Source organism: Oryctolagus cuniculus, chromosome 6, assembly GCF_051225735.1.
Source record: "Oryctolagus cuniculus isolate XC-2025 breed Fujian yellow rabbit chromosome 6, ASM5122573v1, whole genome shotgun sequence".
Lineage (NCBI taxonomy): Eukaryota > Metazoa > Chordata > Mammalia > Lagomorpha > Leporidae > Oryctolagus > Oryctolagus cuniculus.
In genome coordinates, this window is record NC_142872.1 from 73,211,396 (window position 1) to 73,236,961 (window position 25,566).

The following is a 25,566-nucleotide window of genomic DNA, read 5'->3' on the forward strand; positions in this document are numbered from 1 at the left end:
CACCCTCCAATGGCCACTGCGGCTGGCGCTCTGTGCTGATCCGAAGCCAGGAGCCAGGTGCTTCTCCTGATCTCCCATGTGGGTGCAGGGCCCAAGCACTTGGGCCATCCTCCACTGCGCTCCCAGGCCACAGCAGAGAGCTGGCCTGGAAGAGGAGCAACCGGGACAGAATCTGGCGCCCCAGCTGGGACTAGAACCCAGGGTGCCAGCTCTGCAGGCAGAGGATTAGCCTAGTGAGCCGTGGTGCCTGGCGATCCAGGTCCCTTTTGTGGGTGGCAGGTGCCCTAATACTTGGACCATCACCTGCTGCCTCCCAGGGAGCACGTTAGCCGGAAGCTGGGATCAGAAGAGGCACTGAGACATGATCCTAGGCACTCTGATAGGGGACTCGAGAGGCCCAAGCAGAGTCTTAACTGCTGCACCACAGGTCCTCCCCTCTATATTTTTCTATAATATCTAATATAATGTAAATACTCTGTAAATAGCTGTTTTACTATATTACTTAGGGGGTAATAACCTAAAACCCCTGTTTGTACATGTTCAGTACATGTACAATATTCTGCATAGTTTCTGAATATACAGAATTTTTTTCTGAATATTTTCAATCAGTGATTGACTGGATCTGCAAATGTGCAACTCATGGATATGGAGGAGCAAATGTCCTTTGAGGTGACTGGAAATGAAGCTTTAATATACTGAAATTTGTGGAATGTAGTGAAGGCCATGGTCAGAGGGAAATTTATACAGGTATGTATTAAACAAGAAGAAAGATTTTATGTCAATAACCTGACCATACCTAAATATACTAGGAAAAGATGAACTCAAGGCTGGAAGAAAAAAGGAAATAATAAAAATTTGATCAAAAAGAAATGAAATAGACTACAGAAAGCAATAGAGAGACTCACAGAAACCAAAAGTTTGTTCTCTGAAAATATCAACAAAATTGGTCAACTACTAGCTAGACCTACAAAGCAAAAAGAGGGAGATGAAAACAACTAAAATCAGAAATTAAGGAGAACATTAGTAATGCTATTTGAGAAATAAAAAAGGATTATGATAAAATATTAAGAACAGTTGTGTAACAACCAATAAGATAACCTAAGTGAATAGGACAAATTCCTAGAAACACACACAAAATCAAAGCTGATTAAAGAAAAAGCAGATAATAAGTAAATCAGTTCAATTGGATGTGAAAATCTTCCAATAGTGAAAAGTACAGGATCAAGTGATTTCATTGGTGAATTCTAGCAAATATTCAAAGAAGAATTAATGCCAATGTTTCTCTGCCCTCCCACTTCCATAGAAGAGGGAATGTTTCCTAACTTATTTCTATGATCCCAGTGTATACTCTGTAGCAATAAAGACATAATGAGAAAATAAAATTATGGACCAATATCCTTTTTTTTTTTTTTTTTACAGGCAGAGAGAGAGAGACAGAGAGAAAGGTCTTCCTTTGCCGTTGGTTCACCCTCCAATGGCCGCCGTGGCCGGTGCGCTGCGGCCTGCGCACTGCGCTGATCCGAAGCCAGGAGCCAGGTGCTTATCCTGGTCTCCCATGGGGTGCAGGGCCCAAGCACATGGGCCATCCTCCATTGCTCTCCTGGGCCACAGCAGAGAGCTGGCCTGGAAGAGGGGCAACCGGGACAGAATCCGGTGCTCCGACCGGGACTAGAACCCAGGGTGCCGGTGCTGCAGGCGGAGGATTAGCCTATTAAGCTGCGGCGCCGGCCCCAATATCCCTTTTGAATAGTGATGAAAAAGTCCTTAATAAAATACTAGCAAACATAATCTAACAGTATATAAAAAGATTATCCACTGTGACCAACTGGGATTTATGTCAGGCATGCAAGGGCGGTGCAACATAATGCAACTAATCAATGTAATATGCCAAACAATTAGAACAAAAGGGGGCAAAACACACAATAGCTTCACAATTGATACAGTTAAAGTATTTGACATAATTAATCACCTTTCATATAAAGATATTCATTAAACTAAAAATCAATGATATAAAAGACATTTATGAAACATCCATTGCTAACATCACAGTCAGTGGTAGGAGACTGAAAGCTTTACTCTTATGATCGAGAACAAAACAAAGAGGCCCATTTTTATTGCTACTACTCAATATTGTATTGGAAATTCTAGACATAACAATCAGATCAAAACAAGGTATTCACATTTGAAAATAAGAAGTTAAACCAAATAATGCGATTCTATCTATAGAAAATACCAAAGAATACACAAGACAAAGATGCAAGGTATTTTGTGTTTCTATATACCCTAATAAACAGTGTAAAAAGGAAATTAAGAAAATTTCATTTGTACTAACACCCAAATGAATTAGATACCTAGCCATAAATTTGATTATGTGGGTAAAAGGCTTCTACATGAAAATCATAAAACATTGATGAAAGAAATTAAAGAAGATCTAAACAGAAAAAAGATATCCATGTTTGTAGATTAGAAGAAAATATTGTTAGATGTCAATTCTACCCAAAGCAATTGCCAAGAAGATTGTAATGACCTGGGGGCAGATGTTTGGCACAGGGGCACCTGCATCGGTGATGGAGTGCTGGGTTTTAGACCTGGCTCTGCTTCGCCTTCCAACTTCATGATAATTTGGTTGAAACAGTTAGCTGATGGAAGTAACCTAGATTTAATTCCTGGCTCCTGGCTTTGGCCTGGCCCAAACTTGCCTGTTTTGGATATTTGGGGAGTAAACCAGTGTGTAGACATTCTCTCTTTGTCTGTCTATCTCTACTTTCTCTCTCTCTGACTGCATTTCAAATAAATACAAATTTTAAAATTAAGAAAATTCTAATGACTTTGGAAGAAATGGAAAAGGTGATCCTCAAATCCATATGAATGTGTGATAAACCCTGAATAGTTGAACAAAGTTGGAGAACTCAACTCACACTTCCAGGTTTGAAAAGTTACTATTAACTGCAGTATCCAAAGTAATGTGGTACTGGCATAAGGACAGGTACATTGTCAATGAAATGGAACTGAGAATCCGGAAATAAGCCATCTGCAGTCAACTGAATTTTTGCGATGACACTAAGACCATCAATAGGGGAAAGAATGATTTCTTCAACAAGTGGTTCTGGGTTAATTGGCTGTCCACAGGTAACAGACAAGTTGGACACCTTTCTCACATCACATGCAAAAACTAACTCAAAATGGATCAATTGCCTAAATATAAGAACTAAGCCTGTAAAATTCTTAGAATATTACATAGAAATAAATCTTCATGATTTTGGATTTGACAATGGATTCTTAGATATGACACCAAAATCATGAGTATCATAAGAAAATAAGGGATAATTTATTAAAATTTAATAAAAATTTTGTGCATTGAGTGATGTTATCAGGGAAGTGAAAAGACAACCTGAAGAATGTGAGAAAATATTTTGAAATTATATATCTGATGAGATTCCAGTATTCAGAACATACAGTTTAGTAACATGTAACTCTTACAACTCCATAATGAAAAGGTAAACCCAATTTAAAAACAGCAAAATGATGGAGCCTGTGTTAGGTAGTTACTGCCTATGACACCTGCCATCCCATACGTGTGCTGGTTTGTGTCTTGGTTGCTCCACTTCTGATCTAGCTCTCTTCTAATAGCTTGGAAAAAGCAACAGAAGATGGCTCAAGTGTCTAGGCCTCTGCATCCCATTTTGGAGACCTGGATGAAGCTCCTGGCTCCTGGCTTTGGCCTGGCCCAACCCTGGCTATTGCGGCCATGAGGAGTAAATCAACAGATGGAATATTTCTCTGTCTGTAACTCTGACTTTAAAATAAATCTTAAAAATAAATAGCAAAAAGAGTTTCTCCAAAGGATATGTGTAATGTATAAATGGTCAACAATCATATGAAAAGATGCTCAATGTGGTTAGTAGTTACAAAAATGCAAGTGAAAATTGCAATGAGGCACCATTTCATACCTATTAGTATGGCAGTAACAAGACAAAGGAATGATAGACTGATACGTACTATACTGTGAATGAACTTTGGCAACATTATTCTAAGGGAAGCCAACCAGATGCAAAAGTCTGTGTATTGTGTCTTTCCATTTATGCACAACACTCAGAAAACTTCATAGAAGAGAACCCAGAAGGTTGGTTTTCAGACGTGGGATGTGGGGTGAGGGGGAAATAGCGAGGAAATGCTTTATGGATAAAGGGTTTTACTTTGGCATGCTGGAAATGGTTTGGAGCTGGGGAGAGGAGGTGGTTATACAAACTATGAATGTGCTAAGTGCTACCAAATTGTTAAGTAAAATTAAAATAAACTCTCTCAATTTGCTGTTTCCATCAGGCTAGAGGTAGATGATGAGCAAGTGTCCTGGAGCAGGTGCTGCATCATTTTCAGAGAGCCCATCACTTTTCTTTACGATGGATGTGACCATTGTAAAGTGCTTTGTGTCATGGGGTCGTCGACAGCTATCCTGTTACTGTGCTCTGTGATCTATGCTGATGTGCCCAGGCACGGCCAGGGGCTCCTCTCTCCAAGGGGCAGGATAATGGCAGAGCCGGGTGTGTGAGCACAAGGGAAATGGGGGCGTGAAACACTCCTTGGTCTCCCTAGAAAATCTTATTGGAAGAACATAACCCAGGCCAGGGCCAGCATCATGATCTGTTTTTGCAAGGTCTCATGAAAAATCCTTGATTGCACAACAACAGGTCTGTGTGTTAAAGGGAAAGAGGCTTCCAAGGGCTTCCCTGACATCTGCACAGCCTGGCTCCTTTCTTTCTACATGGGGAAACTGAGGCTCAGACAGGTTCAATATTTGCTTGGAGTCAATAGAGACTGGAAATAGATTAGTGATTGCCTAGGGCGGGGGTTGTTGGTTGCAAATAGGAGTGACTGCTAATACGTACAGAATTTTTTGGTGGGTGATGAAGTTATCTCAAAGTTGCTTGTGGGTAGATTAATTGCATCACCCTGATTATACTGAAAATTGGTGAATTATGTACTTTAAATGGGTGAGCAGTACACTATGTGAATTATATCTCAGTAGATCTACCTGCTTTGTATTATTTTTAAGGACCACCTAGGCTCACACATGACTGATCAGAGCTGAGCAGCCCTCCAGCTCTCTTACCATGATGATGACCTGTCACTGCCACCCTCTAATGAGGCTTGTCCTAATACCTGTGTCTGCTAGGAACTGGCTTGATTAACTGCTTTGTTCCTCTAAATCACTTGTCTGTGGATGTGAGCCAGGTCAGACTGCACATTCTCTTCTTGGCTTCATATCCACAGTAGCCACTTCTGCTGGAATGAAGATGACTTTGCATTTCAAGAGCAAAATTTGCCCAGGAAGCAAGCAATGACGTGTTGAGTTCTCAAGGAAAGCTCGGGACTCCATTGGAAGAGCCCTTGGGACGTGTACAGAGGGTCATGTGGGCAGAAATGGGAAAGAGTACATCTGGTGAGGAGGCTACTCTACTTCTGAAACTAGCTGGACATAAGCCTGTTGGTGGAGAGGGCACAAAACCCTGGTCACAGTTATGTCCAAGTCCTCTGGGTACTTGGCTAAGTCCATGCAAGAAGCATTCAGTGAATGACTACTAGCAACCATGCTTTTGTATGTACGGTGACTTCAAAGCCTGCAGAAAACCTGCAGCCCCAAAGCTCAGTCTTTCCAAACACAGCAGCCCTGCAACCACTGGGTTGATGAACGATTCTCCCCTGAGTACGGCCACTCTCCTCCCTGAGGTTCTCCTGACAAGAGGGGTTTTCATTTCCAGAGCTGGGTCCACACCGTACAAAGCCAGCTGCAAGCATGACTGTGGAGGGAACCTGCTGTAAACAGATGGCAAGTGTGTGTCGACAGGGGGCACCTTCCAGAAGGATCTGCACAGAGGAACCAGAGAGCCCCCCGTGAGCCAGCTGTGCCTTGGACGTGTGCCACTGTGATGGATTTGCCAGGAGCCCTCACATGGATGACCTGCCTTCTCTGCAGTGGAGCCATACTGTGTGGATGGCGGTGTTTCTCACAATAGCTTCTCTTCTGTACCTGCCCCAGCAAACTTCCTCCTCCATGTGCCGTCACCCTGCAGGAGGCCGCTGTGCTCTCCTGACCTGAGTTCAGCGCTCTGTTGCTTATTTTATCTCCCCAAAACAAAAACACATTTCTCTCCGTTTTGTCCTATTTCCTACCAGATAGGATCTTTTGTTTTCACTTGCTGCCTCGTCAGCTTGCAAGAATTTTTTTCCTTCTTGAGACCTGTCCAGACACCCAGGGTTCAGTGGTCTGCGCCAGGCTCCGGCCCAAGGTCGAGGATTCCCTCCTTTTCCTTCCCTGTATTGTCCAGCATCCTGCAGGGCCCCTGTCCGGAGGGACAGCGCCGCCTGGCACGGGCACCCCCCCCCCCACACTGCTGCGGGCGCCGCTGAGCCCTTACCAGGCTGTGGCACCACTGGTCGCTGGTCCTGGTCCCTTCTCCAGGATGAAGCCAGGAGGTTTGGGAAGGCTCTCTGCCTTGTCCTGGTGGGCACAGGCTGCAGAAGCTCCAAGGAGATGGCTCCCCCACAGGTTTTAGCAGCAGCTTCTCCTTGGGCCCTTGCCTTCTCTTGGATCACATGTGGCTTGACCACGCGGTGGACTGTGTCTGCATATTACAGGCACGCTTAGCAGGATGCCCAAGAAAGGAGGTTGAGGACACTGCAGCTTCATTCCTGTGCCTTTCCAAGTAAAGAGGAGGCTCTGTCTCTTACAGCCCTTCCTCCAGATTGAGTTTTCACTGGAAACGTAGATTGAATCATGTTGCTTTGCTTATAAATCTTCCGAGACTCTCATTACCCATAAGACAGTGTGCCTATCCCAGGCTGCCCCCTAGACACCTCCTCCTGTCTGTAGCTCTGTAGGCTTTCCCAACATGTGTCCACTGAAGCTCGACTCACTCCATGGGATGCACCAATGACCAGGACTTTCCTGTGAGACTTCTCTCAGTGTTCTGAAAAGTCATCATTTTCGCTAGCAACCTTGATATAGCATTCACCATGGTGCACCAAAAACCGTTGCATCTCTGCCCATCTTCCCCCTTAGACTGCATGCTCCTGAACTTAGGTCTGGCATGATGTTTAGCACACAGTAGGTGCTCAAGTCGCTTTAGAAGTCTGTAAGATAAAAATCAAAAGGCTTCTGATTGCATCCTCTTTGAATGCTGTGCTGGGCTAGAAGGGTGACATTAAGATGACAGAGATGCTTTTCCGCTAGCAAGGAGCAAAGTGGTGACTCCAGTTCCGACAGGTGCAACAGAGGAGGACAGGCGAGGTGAGTGCTCGAGGCTCAGGAGGATGTCACCTAATGGATTCCTGTTCATGAACAGAGTAGGTGGATGAGGTTCACAGAGGAGTAACCCTGGTGCGGTTGAGGTGTGTTCTGATATTTAACTTTTGTAAGCTCCTCTTTCAAACTTCCAAAGTCACTTAGTATCATTTTGGCCATTTCTGTGTTGGGAAAATGACTTTGCTCAGATAATGACCTTGATTTTCTCTCAGGAGAGTTGAAATCAGTGCTGAGAGAAGGGAGCAATGGGGGTGATTTAGCAGCTGGAGGTGTTTTACAGGAAGGGAAGCTGTGACACCTGCCTTGACCTCCCTGGTCACAAATCCTCTCTCCTCAAGCCCTGGGTGATGGACACGTGGCACTCACTGGGCAGAGAGCAGGGATGGACCCTGCAATGACCCCTACAAGGCCTGACACATGGCAGACATTTGGATGATCAAAGATTCCTGTTTCTCTGAATGTGTTCCACAGAGCACCCGTCTCTGCAGTCTCTAGATACTGGTGTGTGAGGCCACACATCTTTAGGAAGTGTAAGCTTTCTTTCTTGCTCAATCTACCAGGGGTACAGAGGATGCTCCACTTTCCAACCCCATCTGAGCACAGAACTCTCTTTTTCCTTAAACATAGAGACAGAGCACATATTTTGGAAATGTTGATGAGTCAAAAAAAAAAAAAGAAGAACTTTGCAGACAGAAGAAATGAGGCAGCGTTGTCAGATGTGAGCCTGGTTCTCTCCACTGTCAAGACAGGGCGAAGCCTTGGAACACCCTTGCAGGCCATGTGATGATGTGTGCTGGACATGCCATGAAAGACCATTCCCCAGGGGTACCTCCTGGTTTCTGTGTGATCATTTCACTCACACTTGGAGCCATAAGTGCCTTCTATTCAGATTGCAGTCGTCTCTAGGTAGTTATGGGGGAACTGGACTTAGAACATCCCCAAATCCATAGGTGCTCATCCCTATATAACACGGTGGGTGTGGAATTTGCATATAATCTATGCGCGTCTTTCCTTATGCTTCCAATCATCGCCAGGTTACAAACAACAACTAATACAATGTCAGGGATGTGTAAATCCTCATCATGCTGTGTTGTTTAGAACATAATGACAAGCAAAGAAGGTCTGTCCATGTTTAACACACATACAGTGTTTTTTGAATATTTTCCATCTGCAGTTGGGTGAATCTGTGGTTGTTGAATCTGCAGATGTGAAACCACAGACATGGAGGGCTGACTGTATTAATTCGAGTACCTACTTCATCTTCAGAGGAACATGAAGAGGTCAACAAGCCTTAATTGTTGAGCCAGTGGAGTGAACGTGAGTTAATGGAAAGGGAAGGGGGGAAAGCAGAGAGTATGGGATTAGTGTTTTTCTCCTGGCATCATAACTGTCTTTGCTCAGGAAAGTGCCAGAGGGTGGGAAGTGGGACCTGAGAGCATTCTGTCCTTTATCCACTACTGGAGGGTGACAAGGAGGCTGTGAGGTCAGCCTGGTGATATTGATGATGTTGTGTGCATGGATGTTGTATTGATTGAATGAGGCAAGGTGAGACCTCAGAAAAGGAACCTGGATGGAAACTGTAAATCTGAGTAGAAGTTGAAACCATGAGAATGTCTCTGTTCTCCTGGGAGAGAGTCCAGAGCCTGGGCTGGCAAATGCTGGCTGCTAAGACAAATTCAGCCTGCTGCCTGCTGCTATAAATCAAGTTTTCTTAGAATCTGGCCATGCCAAAGCATTTACATACTATCTGTGCCTGCCTTTGTGCAGTAATGGCCAAGTTGAGCAGTTGGCAATATTGACTTTATATTAATAATCTGATCTTAAATAGAAAAGTTTGCTAAGCCCCAGTGTATAGAGTGTGGGAAAACAGTGGGTGTAGAGTCAATCCTCAAAGAGATCTAAATTTGTTTAAGTGAAAAAAGAAACTTATTTGAGAAGCTGAAGGGAGAGAATGTGTACAGAGACAGAGTGTGTTCGCTGGTTCACTTCCCTAACGTCTGCAAAGACGTGGGCAGAGTGGCTGAAGCTATGAGCCAGGAACTTAATTCACGTTTTCCACATGAGTTGGCAGGAACCCAACTACCCAAGTCATCACTACTGCTTCCCAGGATCTGGATTGGCAGGAAGCTAGAGTCAGGAGCCAGAGACAGGACTCAAACCCAGGCACACTCATATGGAATGATAGTATGTCAACCACTAGGCCAACTGCCCGTGCCACAGGATCCAAGGCTGAACCTACAGGTAAGGAGCATGCATATCCTGGGCCCCTGAGTGAGAGTGGCAGGGAGGAAGGAGAGGAGAGCAAATTTATATGCAAAAGTCAAGAGAAGAGCACGTTTTAAGAAGACAGTGCCAAAAGGTTAAGGATGTCAGAGGGTAGTGCGGACAGGATAACCATCTCCTGAGTGCAGCTGGGGGCTGCTGGGGCCCAAAGAGGATGTTTCATTGGAGTGATGGGCAGAAGCCACTGACACTAAGTTCCTTCCCACTCTCATCTGTATGAGGGGTGTCGGGGTTGTGTCAGTCTGTTGGGGCTGCTGGAACAAAAAAAAAACACGAATTGAGTAGCTCATGAACAGTAGAAATCTATTCTTACAGGAGGCTGAAGGTCAAACATCAGGGTGCCCCATGATTGGGTTCTGGTGAGGGCCTTCTTCCTGGGTTATAGAGGTCTGACTTTTCCTTTTAGCTCACATGACAGCAAGAGAGAGCTCTCTGGGGCCCCTGTCCTAAGGGCACTGATCATGAAGTCTCCACCCTCACGTTCTGATCACCTCCCAAAGGCCCCATCTCCTAACAGCATGACCTTCGGTGTTGGGATTTTCACATATGAATTTCAGAGCGCACACACATTCACTCCATAACATCCCACCCCTGACTCCCCAACATTCATGTCCTTCTCAAATGCAAAATGCATTCATTCCATTCCAACCTCAAAAGTTTTAATTCATTCCAGCATCAATTGTAAAATCCAGTCTCATCTAAAAATCATGCAAGTCAGATGTGGGTGAGACTTGAGGTATGATTGATCCTGAGACAGATTCCCCTCCAGCTGTGAGACAAAGCTATGTGACTTCAAAACACACCCATGGGGGAGGGGGACACACCCAGGGTAGACATTCCATTCAAAAGGGAAGTAACAGGCCAGAAGGAAGGGGTGGCAGATGGCAAGGATGTCTCAAACCTAGCAAAGCGAACAGTGTGAGAGCTGAAGGCTCAAGAATAAGCCCCTCGGGCTCAACGCTGCATTCTCCTTGCCCACTGGGGTAGGAGTCCCCCTTCTGGACCCACTGGGGTAGGATCCTCATCCCCTCCCCACCAGGAGTGGAAGGAGAGCAGAGCAGGTGCCACTGGGTAGCTTTAGCTGGTGGTAGGTGGAACGTAGCAAACCTGGGCAAGCACATGTGAAAGTTATACTTTTGCCTCAAGGATTCAGGCTTTTTTTTTGGAAGATTTATTCATTTATTCTGAAAGTCAGATTTACACACACACACACACACACACACACATCTTCCATTGCTGGTTCACTGCCCAAATGGCTGCAATGGCTAGTGCTGTACCATGTCAAAGCCAGGAGCCAGAAACTTCTATCTGGGTATCCCATATGGGTGGCAGGGGCCAAATACTTGAGCTATCTTCCACTTCTGAGCAGAAGTGGAACAGTTGGGACATGAAATGCACCCATATTGGATGCCCGCGTTGCAAGTGACAGCTTTATCTGCTACGGCACAGTGGTGGCCCTGGATCCAGACTTACTGTTTATAGTTTAGGTATAGTTTATTTTGTTCCTCATCCTGACACCATGTGGCCCAGGCAAATATCTCCCTTGCATGGCTGTGTCCTCTGCACTGCCAAGTCCCTTTAGTGATGTGACAGTACAGAGGGAACCCCTGCTTTGTAGTGTGTACCTGAGGAGACCCCACCCACTTTGGGACCCCCTACAGCCTCTGGGGAGGTCTTCACTGACATCTGGAGGTGTGCACTCAATTAGGGGAGTCCAGGATTAAAAAACCGTGGCTCACTTGGTTAATCCTCCGCCTGTGGCGCCGGCATCCCATATGGGTGCTGGATTCTAGTTCTGATCGCTCCTCTTCCAGTCCAGCTCTCTGCTGTGGCCCAGGAATGCAGTGGAGGATGGCCCAAGTCCTTGGGCCCCAGCACCCACATGGGAGACCAGGAAGAAGCACCTGGCTCCTGGCTTTGGATAGGCGCAGCGCCGGCCATTGTGGCCATTTGGGGAATGAACCAACGGAAGGAAGGAAGACCTTTCTCTCTGTCTCTCTCTCTTACTGTTTATAACTCTACCTGTTAAATAAAAACAACAACTACAACAACAACAAATTAAAAAAAAAAAACATAGGCTGAAGTGTCACTCACTACAGTGGGGCTAACATCTCCTAATCCCCACCCCTCTGGCTGTTTCTTGTGAGAAAATTGCTTTTGCCATTTGCTTTCTTAAAATGTTGAATGAGCCTTGGGGTATGAGTGGATGGGATGGGGGCATGGGGCAGAGAATGTCACCTCCGAGCCTTGGCCTGTGGCCGTTAGGCCACAGCTACCAGCTTGAGCAGAGTGGCCGGAAGCAAGGTCTGGCCTGGGTGTTATTCCCAGTGTGAAAGACAGGATGGTTTGCCCCGTTCAGAGTTGACTGAAAGCCTTCAACGGCTCCACTCTTCAGAAGCCGAAGTCCTACTCTAAGCTGCTCTGCAGGTTCAGTCTGCCCACAGGGTTTCCCCCAAGCTCCTGCTCACTGCCGGCGGGTGTGCAGGGAGGAGCACGCAGGGAGGGGCCGCCCCTTTAGCCACCTCACCCACAGGGTTGTCCTGGAACTGATGGGGGGCTCTGTGGAAATCCTCAGGCGGATGCTTGTGGGGATGGGGATGGGGCGAAGTTGCTCATTGCTGTGTGGAGTGTGGAGACACGGAACTGGGGTGTCCTGAGTGCTTGTCTCTTGTGGCCTGCATGGTGGAGAGCGGTGCATGTGGCCCATGGGAAGCTTGTTGGTCAGAGGCCATGGGCTTGTCTTGTGCACAGTGATGCGGGGGAGTCTCAAACATGGTACAGTCATTTTCCCTCGCAATTACTTGGGGGCGCTGGCTCCAGGACCCACTGGGGACACTCAAGTCCCTTGCACAGAAGGGCACCGTGTTTGCCTAGAATCCCCACACATGCTCCTGTATACCTGAAATGACCTCCAGATCACTGGTGTAATACCTAACACAATGCAAATGGTGGGAGACAGGTATTGTACTGTATTGTTCAGTACAATAATCACAAGAAGGGAGAGTCTTTATATGTGCAGAATGAACACAATATGTGTTTTTAGTATTTTAATCCCAGGTTGATTAAGCCCACACATTCAGAAGGATTGTCTGTACTGGGGTTAAACAGATAGGAAATCTAATGAGATAAATTACACATCATTTGCATAAATCAAGGATACAGACACATAAAATCATAAAACTTACTTTGTAAACAACAAAACCAACATTGCCTGGGGCTGGCGCTGTGGCTTAGTGGGTAAAGTTGCCTCCTGCACTGCTAGCATCCCATATGGGTGATGGTTCAAGTCCCGGCTGCTCTACTTCTGATCCAGCTCTCTGCTATGGCCTGGGAAAGCAGTGGAAGATGGCCCAAGTGCTTGGGCCCCTGCACATGCATGGGAGACCCGGAGGAACTCCTGGCTCCTGGCTTCAGATTGGCACGGTCTGGCTATTGTTGGTGCTATTTGGCCATTGGGGCCATTTGGGGAGTGACCCAGTGGATGGAAGACCTCTCTCTCTGCCTCTGCCTCTCTGTAACTCTATCTTTGAAATAAATCTTAAAAAAAAGACATTGCCCTTGAAGGAGACTGGAATTCCTATGGGATGCAATAGAATTTAAACATTACAGCAAAAGGGACCTTGTGCAGATTGATGGACTGATGGTAACGTCCCAAGAACTAGGGGATGTAATCTATCAAACTGTCTGCAGTGAATGTTTAAGAGGCCTTTCAAGGGCCAGTGTGCTGGCACCATGGGTTAAGTCACCACCTGCAATGCTGGCATCCCATAGGAACACTGGTTCGAGTCTTGGCTACTCCACTTCTGTTCCAACAGCCTGTTATTGTGCCTGGGAAAAAAAGAAGAGGGGGGGACCAGATGGATTTCCAGGGTCCTGGATTTGGCCTAGCTCAGCCCTGGCCATTGTAACTATTTGGGGAGTGAACCAGCAGATGGAAGATCTCTGTCTCCCAGTCTCTCAGTTTCTCTCTCTCTTTCAAGTAAATAAATGTTTTTAAAAAGTGTGTTTCAAGGCTCTTCTCTTTAAAAGTGTAATTCCAGGGGTGGATGTTTAGCCCAGCAGTGAAGACGCCTGTGTCAAACATCAGAGAACCTGAGTTCAATCCCAGCTCCAGATCCTGACTCCAGCGTCCTGCCATTGCAGACTCGAGGAGGCACTGCTCATGGCTCAAGTAATGAGGTTCCCGCCCCCAACGTGGGAGACCTGGATTGTGATCCTGACTTCTGTCCCAGCCCAGTTCCTGCTATTGCAGGCATTTGGGGGAGTGAAACAGTAGCTGGGAGTCTCTCTGTGTCTAACTCAAATAAATAAGTTAACTAATAAGTTTTTTAAAAAACCCTATGAATCCTTATAACAAGCGTTGGGGAGGATGAGGAGAAATTGGTCCTTTTCTACACTGTTGATGGGAATGCAAAATATGACAGTGGGCAGCTCCTTAATAAAATAAAAATAGAATTACCATATAATGTGGCAGTTGCATTTCTCGGTGTTTACTCTAGTAAATAAAAGCAGGATCTTGAAGAGATAGCTGTACACCCATGTTCACAACAGCAGTATTCATGGCAGCCAAAAGGTGGCAGCAACCCAAGTGCACATAAAGATGAATGAACAACATGTGGTAGATACACTTTTCAGTCTCGAAAAAGCAGGAAATCCTGACATAGGTTACAACGTGGATAGACTTCAAGGACATTATGGTAGAATCGGCCAATCACCAAAGGACAAACACTGCACGGCTCCACTTATCCGAGGGACCTAGAATACTCAGATTCACAAAGACAGAAAGTAGGATGGTGGTTGCTGGGGCTGGGGGTAGGGGGTCAGTGAGTGAATGTTTAATGGGTGCAGAGTTGACGTTCTGGAAGATGAAACGAGCTGCGGAATGAGTGGTGGTGACAGCTGTACAACAGTGTGAATGTACTTAACTGAACCATGCAAATGAAAATGGTGAAGGTGGTAAATTTTATATTATATTTTACCACACCAAAAAAAAATAGTTGTAAAAGGGGCTGGCATTGTGGTGCAGCCACTTGTGACACTGGCATCCTATATTGGAGTACTAGTTCAAGCCCTGGCTGCTCCACTTCCAATCACACTCCTTGCTAACACACCTGGGAAGGCAACAGGTGATGGCCCCAGTGGGAGACCAGGATTAGGTTCCTGGTTCCTGGCTTTGGCCTGGCCCAGACCTGATTGTTGCAGCCATTTGGGGAGTGAACCACTAGATGGAAGATCTCTCTCTGTCTCTTTCTCCCTCCTCTCTGACACTGTGCCTTTCAAACAATGAAATAATAAATCTCTTTTAAAAAAAAATGGTAAGGTTAACCTTAGCAGGTCTAATGGTCGCGATAACAATTTGTAGCCTGGGCCCCACTTGCTTCTGCAGACTTAACTCTGCCGCCTCCTACCTCTCACCTGCTCCCCATCCTGGGCTCCAGAAGTTAATGCTCCCTTCCTCTAACCTAGCTACCTCCTGCGGCCTTGGTATAATCCTGCTGCTCCCTGCAGAGCCTGCAGATGGCCCCTCCCTGGGGCAGCAGGACCCCCCCCCCCCCCAGCACAGGCCCCAGCCCTGCGTGCTGGCGCCTTCCAGCAGGCCTCCCAGTGGGGTGGCAGTCAGCAGGCCTCCCCTGTCATAGGAATGCTGCCTTCCTAAGGAAGCCCAAATATTCAGCTACTTTGGCTGGGAGAGTGATCTTGCTCTCTGATACATTCTCAGCAGAAAGACAAGTAATTTTGACTCCGTCTTTTCAAATTCTGCCTCGCAGGCCGGCCTGGCTCCTCCGTGTCACTCACAGGCCTGAGAGTGGTGAGAACAACTCCACGACTGCCGGCCCTGCTGTGTAAGGGCTCCTACAAGCTGGGTCCCCTGGGGCATCCCCTCCACTGAAGTCTCTGGCAGCCCAGCAGGTACCCCCAAACCCCAGCATCTGCCATGAGGGCACACTGATGTCAAGGCCCTTCCTGCAGATTGGCACTGGGCTCAGAGAGAAAGGGAGCTAAACTGGGTTGAAAGAAATGCATGAAGTGAAGTGCGCTCCGGCTGTATCTGGGAGCCGGTGCCTCTGGTGCTCCTCCCCAGCCCGTGTGCTTTGCAGGTGCCTGGTCTGTGTGTGGATGTTTGCTCCTGCATGTCTGGTGGCCATCCCAGAGCTGGGGGGCCAGGCAGGCCTTGAGTGTCACCGTGGCCGGCAGCTCCCAGAGGCTGCCTGCATGCTGTGGCCTTCACCACCCCATGCCATGAGTGTGAGCCATGAGGCCAGATGCCCCTCCCGCCCTGCCCGGTGTCCTCTCATCAACCATGCAGCGCTGGTGGCCGGAGGGACCCAGCCCGCAGCTTCTGATCCAGGACACCGAGTCTGACCCAGTTAGGAATGGCCCCGGCCAAGGCTCCTGCGGAAGGTGCTCGGCCCCAGCCCCTGGCTAATCTGTGTCCTTCCCCGAACACACAGCTCAACCACCGGGAATGGCCAGGGCTGGCAGTCTTTGAAAGAGACTTTCTTTCCATTCTGGCAACTTGTCTCCCGAAAGACACTGCGTCCTTTTTTATGGGCTGCGAATCGTTTCACAAGCCGCACACCGACTCGGGTGAGGAGCCCCCCAGCCCGTCCCGCAGTCCACCTCCCAGGCACGGAGCTGCTGCTTCATCTCCTTTCCTTTTCTTGGCCTCTAGTGTTAATTGTCATAAGGTCAGAGCGTAAACCCTCTAGGGGATCCCAGCGTTGTACGGACTTGACTGAAGAGCAGAAACAAATTGCAGTGGAGCAAAAACATCAAGACCACAGCGCCGAAAGCCGTGAGCGTCCCAAACGGCCGCCATGTGTGCCGCGCTCGGCCGGCTGGCGCCTGGGAGCGCTTGGCTTGGCAATCTCCCGCTCCCACTCTGTTTTCCTTGGGGGGTGGGCGGGGGTGGAGGGTGAACGGGGAAGGAGGGGGCGCAGAGCGGAGGGAGTGCAGTTGCCCTTTTGCCTGATGATTTATGTTTGGTCGGAGTTAGCCCTGTTCCTCTCTCTTCTGGCTGGAATGTGTCTTGGACATGTTGTTTCAATATGAGACGATCAGCTGGGCCCTCTGCAGAATGTCCCTCAAGAGTGGAGGCGACCTCCCAACAGGGTCATTTGTTCAGCAGAATTCCGAGTCGCCTTCTCCAACATCTGCATTCTATTAATACCTCCAAAATCTTTCCATCGGCTCTGGGGAGGCAGAAGATGCCCTGTGTCCCAGGGAAGGGCTAACCCTGGGCTTGTTTGTGTTCCGTGTGGAGATGCCCTTGTCCCCTCCACCTCCGTCCTTTGTCCTCCGCTACCGTGCAGGTGGATGTTCGCATCTGCCCCGGAAGTTCCGGGGGCCAGGGCAAGTTTGGGGTGTGGACTGCTTTGCTTTAGTGGAGGATGACCCACAGTGGAAGGGGAATTTGTGAGTACACAGGAGAGCAGTGGACACGGGCAGGGCTGTGACAGGCATTCTGGGAGCATCTGCTCAAGTGAGTTGGGAGAAAGGGACCCTGCGAGGTCCCAGGCCACATGGGGCCCTTGCCCGAGACAGGTCCTGCTGGGGCTACGAGGATCCTAAAGGAAATGAAGGGAGGGAGCAACGAAGAGAAGGGATGACGTCGAGAGAAGGCAATAAAGTAGGGGAGATTTTCTGTAAGGAAAAAGAAAAGTACCTGTGGCATTGAGACCCAGTGTGCCTACAGCTCGCCTGAGTGACACTCACGGACACCCTGACCCTTGGCTGCAGCTGAGGCCTCGCAGGAGGGCTGCTCACACCCTGGGCCTTGCAGGAGACTCTGTGACGAGTGTCGGGGTTTTGATTGAGAGAGCGAGCCCATGGTCCAGAGAAGTGGCTCCCTGCAGGAGGCACTGTGCAAACGTGGAACCTGACCGAGGGCAGAGGAAACCTGACCAGAGTTGGGGATCCACTACCAGGGCCCTGCTCCCTTAGCCAGGAGAGGATGCTTTGGGAGAAGCAGCGATGCACCAGCACCAGGACGCCTCTGCCTGCTCACTGTGGCCCTGTGATTTGAACCTGTGTCCTGCCTGCTGAGACAGTCAGTCCCCCCCCCCCGGGCCCCCCCCCCCCCCCCCGGCCTATCTCCAGTCCGTTCAGTAATTACCATAGGAGACTCAAGAATATATGTTTCTGCTACTGAAAAGCCCTGGAAACTGACTGCTACCCCCACTTAATTTTTGCTCTCGAACTTCATGGCTTACAGTGCTCCTGTGCAGCATCAGCTGGGTGAAGGCTAAGTCTTGGTAAAAATGATGGAGAGCCTTTCTTGGGAATGCAGAGGAATGCCAGGCTCTGATAAGGCCTCTGATAATGACAAATGGCTTCCTGGTTGAGGGACTGTGGAGGGAATGCCTCCTAGCTGGCCCACGGCTGGCTGAGGCATGAAGGACTCACTCATTGGATAGGAGGGAGGCAGCCGGCTGGCGGCCCCCTACTGCATCATGTTTGACGGCCAGTGTCCACTGCCGGCTGACTGGCTGGCTGTCCACCCGTGGGGACAGGTCTGTCGGACTTGCTGGGCATGTCCCCTGCTGGTCTGGATGCCAGCGCTCCTGTCACCCAGCTTCCCGAGCGAGCTCTGTGAACCCTGGTTTCCAAAGGGGAACCAAACACAGTTAGCTTTCTATCTTCTCTCCTTTTGTCCAAATTATGCAAAAATCTCCTAGAAAACAAATAAACAGCTACAGCAAATGACTGCGGCCAGCTCCCTGGCTCAGGAAGTTCCCCAGCCCACGTGCTCCTGCTCGCCTGGGAGAGGTTCCCACAGCCTGGCTGTGATTCTTTTTTTTTTTTTTTTTTTTTTTTTTTTTTTTTTTATCTATCCCCACAGGAAGCGCTCTCTTCTGTCTTCCAGGGTCCCCCATTTCCTGCTCCTGTTCCCACAGCTGCCCAGGGCCACTGCTCTGGTTTGCCCTGGGAGAGTCCTGGAGGTCGGCTCGGGCTGGTGGCTGTGCAGAGAACATGGCAGGTGTTCAGCATCAGGAATCAAAACAGCTTTCACACCACGTGGCGCATTCTTCCTCCCCAGTCCGCTTCGTTTCCTCTCCCTGGGATATGAAACAATCATCCTCATCTGTTGCTCGCTCAGTGGGTTGGGGATTCTGTGCGTTTTGCAATGATCCGTAGATTTCTCCCGAATCTGTTCCAAGAGGTTTGTTTGTTTGTTTGTTGTTCGTTACTGACTTTCTTTCCCCTGGAGGGGTTTCTGGTTTTTGTGTGAGCTGCAGGTGAAACCCAGAAGCAGATGAAGGCTACAGAGACCACGTGGGGTTTCCAGAGTCTTGGCATCCCAAGAATGCATGCAAGTTGGTGGTGGTTGGGGTTCCTCTACACTCTGGAGAAAACATGACAAGGTTTCAAGATTAAAGGAAAAAGCAAAAAGGCAGCTTCTGTTCCTTGTACACAGGAGAAATTCCAAGCAGAGCTTCTACCGCGGTGCCTTGCCGAGGAGGACGTGCTGGTGGGAGGCAGAGAAGTGGGCACCATTCTTGACAACTGTAGTCACTCTGTGGTCAGCGTCCAGCCACAGCCTTTGGAGCTATGCCCACTGCAGCGGTTTCCTTCTGCACTCCCCGGCTATGTGCCGTTGCCTTGGCTTAAATGCTTTGTTTTCCTCTTCCATTAGCAACCAGGAAGGCAAACTAACACTTGCAGCTCCTCACTGGGGACAAGCCACTTTCCGTGTTATCTTGATTCTCACCACTCTGTCGGGGAAAGGAGTGTTGTGCCCATTGTGTGGATGAGGAGACAGATCCAAAACGTTGGTTCAACTTGTCCAGGGTCAGCTGGGAAGAAGGGGTTGGGCTCTGAAAGAAGCCCTTGCATAGCTGTGCTTGTCTTACTGCACTGCTGCATATCATCAGGTGTCTCCATTCCTCCCAAGCACTGGCCAGGAAAATAGGTGCACCATGAGAATTCAGGGCTGCATTTTATTTTATTTTTATTTTTGGCTTCTTGCCGCTTGGGAGAAATGGGCTGGTTTTCAAGGACTGTCATTCTTGCTGCCTGATTTCCTGTGTCCCAGGAGCATGCTGGGTTTCACAGATGCTGTCCCTGGTGAGTGGGTTCCTCCATGGCCTGCGGAGTGCCAATCAAGTGAGTTGAAGGGAAGTGAGGACCCATTCACATTGTTCATGCCACGGGGGACCCACGCGGAAGGCACCCGGCTCGGTGTCTTTGCTCCGTGAGCTTTCAGTTTTGTGTGTAGGTCACATATTCCTGTCTTAGCTCATGGCTGGATTTGGCTGTGGGCTGCAAGGTGGGTGGGAGAGGATCCTGACCCTCTCTGCATTCTGAAGGAAGTCCATGGAACGATTTTTCCCCCTGTGTCCTGCTGGAAGCACTGGACCTCTGTTTCTCATCCCCACAGACACTGCCGGGCGAGGTCTGCCTTGCAGACTTTGTCAGCATAGCAGTGGCCTGCAGGAGCCTATTAATAGCCTCATTTCCAGTATGTGCCCTGTAAAGTCAAGCCTCATTTTTAGCAGCTTGCTGTTACTCACAATTCTAGGAAAAGTTCCCTTTGAATGTCTTCCTGCCGGAGGACGCTTCAACTCCTTGCGCCTGCCCAGGGGAGAGGCGGAAAGAGGAGCATGAGTGAGCCAGCCAGCCGTCCCTTAGTGGTTACTTGTAAGACCTGCTGTCTCCCAAATGCCACCAGGAACTGCAGAGAGAGTGGCCCCGTGAGCCTCATGGGGCAGGAGGCTGAGCTGCTTGGCCCAGAGCTGATGGATGACTCAGCCCTTCCTCTCACACCACGTCCAGTTGGTTGTACATCCGGCGACTTCACCCTCAATGTACACCCAGCAGCCAGCCCTTCTCACTGCTGCCAGCTCTGCCTGGTTGTCCCATCCATCCTCCAGTCCCACCAGCCTCCCCACTAGGGCCATGGCCCTGTGCCCCTTCAGTCCCAGCTCCCACCACCCATAGTCTTGGAAATTGGTGGAAGGTCCTGGAAGTGCATTGTCAGACTTGGTGCAGCTGCTCCGGTGACTTGCAGTTTACTGCCGCACAAAAGCTGATCTTCCCAAGGCCTATAGTTGCATGACAAGGCCCATTTTCTCCTGTCCTTTGCTTCTTGCCACCCCTCCAGACACCCTAAGTCTTTTGGGTCCCTGTCCCAATGTCCCCCCACCTCTAAAGCCTTCCAAGATCACCTTAAATAAGAGAGCAAGCCTTGGCCCCACAGCATAGCACCCCTCTCGCTGTCTGATGGGTCTCCCAGCCTGGAAATGCAAACCCCATGAGGCGACCCAGATAAGTACCTGCTCAGAATCAGTGCTCACCACTGATCTGATTGAGGCACAGTTATTGATCGAGGTGACACCAGATGGCCAAGCTACTTTGCACTGAGAATGAACAGGAGGACTTTGCCAGTAAGGGAGAGGCGAGGAGAGGAGCAGAGAGGGGTCATCGCATGCACAGGGGCTGTGGCCTGGGTGTGATGGGGTCTTCACCAGCAGCACTACCCAAGACAGAGCTAGGTGCTGTCAACTCTCCTCTCCTCACTCAAATGTTTTTGACTTTTTTTTATTGATGAACAATCATTAGAGAAAGAAGAATCAGTGCCACAGTGAGATGGCCACTAACTCATGCTTGCTCCGAGGGGCCAGAGGGCAGGAGAATAAAAGGAAGGAAACTTGGGATGTCTCTGAAATCTTACGGATGGCCTTGGCTGTACACCAGAGGCAGAGTCAGGACATGATCTCACATGAATTTCAGGGGCAGGTGACCCGGGTTGACCTTTAGCTGTACTCTTAGTCAGGCCGACAGAAGGACAGAGAGATGCATGGAGTGGAAACCCCAATATCAGCTGCTGGAGGCATATCAGAGCGTGAGGGAGCCATGGCTTTCATCAGGATCATTAGCTGCCAAGCCACGGCAGTTAAAATTGAAGGATACTTAAAAGTTATTTCACCAGCTCATGCTGTGGCCTGAGCACCCTGGGGCTGGAGCTGGAGCTGTCTCCCTGCTTCTTGTGCTGGATCAGGCCAGCAAGCCTCCAGAGGGAGGGAAGGAGGCTGAAGGAATTAATGGATTGATCTTCAAGACAATGCAGGCCAGCTTCTTGTTGAACAGTCCTGGAGAGGAGAAGCATTCTCTCAGCCAAGAGGTCACATTCTCTTTTCTGGGAGCTAGCAATTATAAAGACATTAGAACTTCACACACACACACACACACACACACACACCATTGAATGAGAATCTTGGTCCTCTAGGCCATGTCCCTGGTTTTCTTTCTGGATTATCAAAGAAGAAGCTGTTCTCTCCTTGATTGATAGATTTGTTGAGCGTTTGTAGGGACAGCTCAAGTTTCTTCTGTAGGACATGTTACTGTTTGATGGTAAGAATAAATAATAATAAAAAACATCCAAAGTGCAAAGTGACGCCATCCTGTGTGCTGAGATAGTAATTGGCCACGTCTACCATGGCTGGTATGTTTGTGAGGTTGGCTCCACTGCGGTGGGAGAGGCTCTGAGCCTACATCATTGTGGATTTCCTTGCATTACAAAGGGGAAAGAAATGGTTGAGCATCGTCCAAGTCCTAGCATGGCTCCAGACATGGAAATACTACTGATGTGTAGAGGAAGGAAATGCTCCCTGCCAAATCCACTTGGGACACAGGGAATCACATGGTCCCAGGAGTCCTGGAGGCCAGCACCCACCCTTAGGTCTGCTTCTGTCTTGCCAGCCTGAAGCCAGATGGTGACATGAAGCCATTCCAGCTCCTTTGATGCTAGTGGCCCTGGCAAAGAGTCCCAGACAAGGCCTTGGTCTCCCTGTTCAGTTCTGGGCCACTGTTGGCTTCTGCATTGTCCTGGGGGCTTTGAGCCCTGAGTGCCTTGTGTCATTTCTGACTCAGCTCTGCCCTCACCTCCGTGAAGGCCAGCACATTGCTTGTGCCCCTGAATCTGAGTGAGGTTCAGTCATGTCAGGGGCTCAGCTTGTCTCTTTTCAGATTGGTGCCCTTGGGACAGATGGCTGAAATGCCCAAAGCCAGGTCTGGTGCCCTACAGGCTCCCTCTGATGCCTTTTTGGCAAAAGCATCATTAGTTTAGTGGTGAAATAATGAGTTTCACATGGGGAGGAACAATGGAAAGAGGCCACTCAATGGCCCTCTTTCAACTCCTTCCCTTTCTTTTTTACCCTCGTTTCCAGAAACAGAACAAAAGCGAGAAATAGCTGAGAACCCAAACCTTAATTCCTACAGGAGCCAGCTCCTCTTGCTGAAAATTGCATGTCTACAGAGCTTTGCACACAGCCCCAGGGTGGTGGTGTTTGCAAGGGTTCCCACGCCTCCTGTGTTTTCTCCCCTCGTGGGAGCATTCAGCCCATGGAGACAGGCATCCACGTCCCTACAGCGAGCAGCGGATGGTGCCCAGAGTTGGCAGCAGGCGGCGAATAGTGGGTAAACCACCTTCTCCCAGCATCTCGGAGGGACACTTGCCTCAACACTGAGGCTTCTCTGTGGCCTTCCACAGAGCTCCCTCACATGGAAATTTGCATCCTGGATTGTGCCCGGTGAAACTTCTAGAGTCTGTTGGGGCATTTGTGGCCTCTCTATGGAAGAGGAGACCTACAATGGGACAGATGACAGCACAGGATGACTGAATTTAGCTTTCTTTGTCCTCGTTTTTACTGACTGCAGAACCAATGGTGTGCAGAGTACCCTTCTGTGCAAAATGCTATCCATTGCTAAAGGGGCCCAAAGCTATGGCTCTTTCAGACATAGGCTCCCAACACCACTGCCCACATTGCTTTCAGTGAACATCCAAATGCCTGCTGACAAGAGAGGCACTTGGGGTTCAGTAATGTGGCCCTCTGCCTTTTTCACAGGCGCCAATGAGTCCATGCAAGTCTCAGCCCCAAGCTTTGGTTTCCTCTCCCTTGCACCTTCATCCAGCAGTTGAACACTTGGGATTTGGAGCCTTGGATCCTGCCACAGTCCTTGTTCGGCTTTGAATCACTCAATTAACTCCTCCAAACCTCAGTTTCATCATTAAGCACCTGGGAGCAATACTACCCGCCCCACAGTCCAGGCCCATGGGGAATATTCATTGACCATTGGCTCTCACCTGTTCTGGGGACCTGAACCTATGTCAACTTTGAAAAATCTGAGAGAGGAGAGCAAGTTTTGAGGTGCAAAGAAAAATCATGGAGTTTTCCCTCCCTGTGGAAAAAGGGGAGACGTTCCAAAAACAGTCTGTTATTTACAACCACAGGGAGGGAGCTCCTCTAGGAAAGGGATTTGTTTTCCCTGGTGAAGGTTTTAACCCTTTGTGGAGCAACATGTAAATATGAACACCTTTCCGGTGACAATCTTTTTGAAATATGCTCTCCAATTTCCTGCCTTCTCATGCAAAGTTTCCTGGACATAATTCATCAGTTTCCTTTTGTCCCAAGTTGTCAGTCTCCACATCAATTTTACTGTGCTGTATTTTAGAGGGCGATGGTGTGGGAAACTGGGCTTCCACTGGCTGGACTTGTCTCCTTGCTGTTCCGTGCGGGGAACACCTGCCCCTGCTGCTGTGAGCTGTGTGTGTGTGTGGGGGGGGGCTCACAGCTGTGCCACAGATGCTCCTCATGCTTTGGTCACTCCTGGCACCTCAGAGAGCCTGGCAGAGGGTGCATCATGTGTGTTTGCAAAAGACAGGAAGCCGACTGGACCTTCTGGGGCCTTCTTGTGGACTCAGAAATTTTACAGACACCTGGGAGATGCAAGGTCATGGGTCTCAGGGCCCCCAAAGTTTAACTTTCTTGTCTTGCACCATTGCTGATCTTCTGTATTTCCCATTTACTTTTTACTTTCTTCATGAATACTTGGGAAGGACAAAGCATTCATTATCTCTAGTTTCATTTTTTTTAAAGATTTCTGTATTTATTTGAAAGGCAGTTACAGAGAGAGGGAGACTTAGACAGAGAGAGAGAGATCTCCCATCTGCTGGTTCACTCCACAAATGCCCATGGCTGTAAATTGGAAGTGGAGCAGCTGGGACTTGAACCGGCGCCTGTATGGGATGCTGGCATCACAAGGTTATTTAGTTATTTAGCCTACAGTGCCACAAACAAGTCCCTATCTGCAGTCTTAATAGGTCTTAAGGTGTCTGTTGCATGGCAGGGACCATTTCCTGGTCTGCCCTCATCAAGGAGGAGTAAGAAAAGTATTGTGTAGCCCAAGTTTCAGCTGTCATCTGCAAGTTTGATCTCACAGAAATTGAGAAGGGACTGTTGGTTATAGAGGCTGGGGAGAGTAAGGGGTAGGGTGGGATGGAGAAAAGGTGACCAGCGGGTGCTGACTTATGGTTAGATGAGGGACAGAAGTCTACAGATAATGATAATGCACTGTGCATTTCACCAACTGGAAGAGAGGATTTTTAATGTTTTCACCACAAGGAAAGGTTGATATATAAATATCCCCTTAAATTTAAGGGGATAGGTCTGATTATTCTGATTGGGAATTACACTATGAATATGAGCATCAAAGCATCACATGGCAACTTATAAATATGAGCAATTTGATATGTCAGTTGAAAAGTTACAAACATTAAAAAAACCTGCAAGGTCTCGATGGTCGTTGTCAGTGGCTTTGTGGGAAGGAAGTACATTGGTTCCTTTTGCTCCCTTCCCTCTCTGTTGACAAATGGACAAATGGATACATGTACGTAGCCCTGAGCCATGCCAATACTTCCTCCAAACACAAACACACAGGAAGGTTAGGAGAACACAGGTGACTGTCTTCTTGCAACCATTCTCAAAATCAAGCCCAGGATCACACTCCAGGAATGTTCAGGAAAGAAACACGAATATAGCACCAACACTTGGTACTTAAAACGAGATTGCACCTCTATGTCATCTCGTAGAGTTTCTGCATGTGTTTGATTTTCTATCCTTGGGATTGCCCGAGTATTAAATTTTGATTAAATATGAATCCCAAACATTTGGGGTGTGAGTAGAACCCTTGTGTAAAAA

The 25,566-nt window shown here is 48.5% G+C and overlaps 1 long non-coding RNA gene across 2 annotated transcripts in view; it reads left to right on the forward strand.

Moving 5' to 3' along the window:
• The window catches only part of LOC149126184 (uncharacterized), a 122,330-nt gene extending 108,283 nt beyond the window's left edge, over nucleotides 1–14,047 (forward strand). For both annotated transcript variants that reach the window (XR_016235630.1, XR_016235631.1), the window contains 2 exons: nucleotides 8,509–9,544; nucleotides 13,616–14,047. This is a non-coding gene — a long non-coding RNA (uncharacterized LOC149126184). The remainder of the gene's footprint in view (nucleotides 1–8,508; nucleotides 9,545–13,615) is intronic.
• The last annotated feature ends 11,519 nt before the right edge of the window (nucleotides 14,048–25,566 follow it).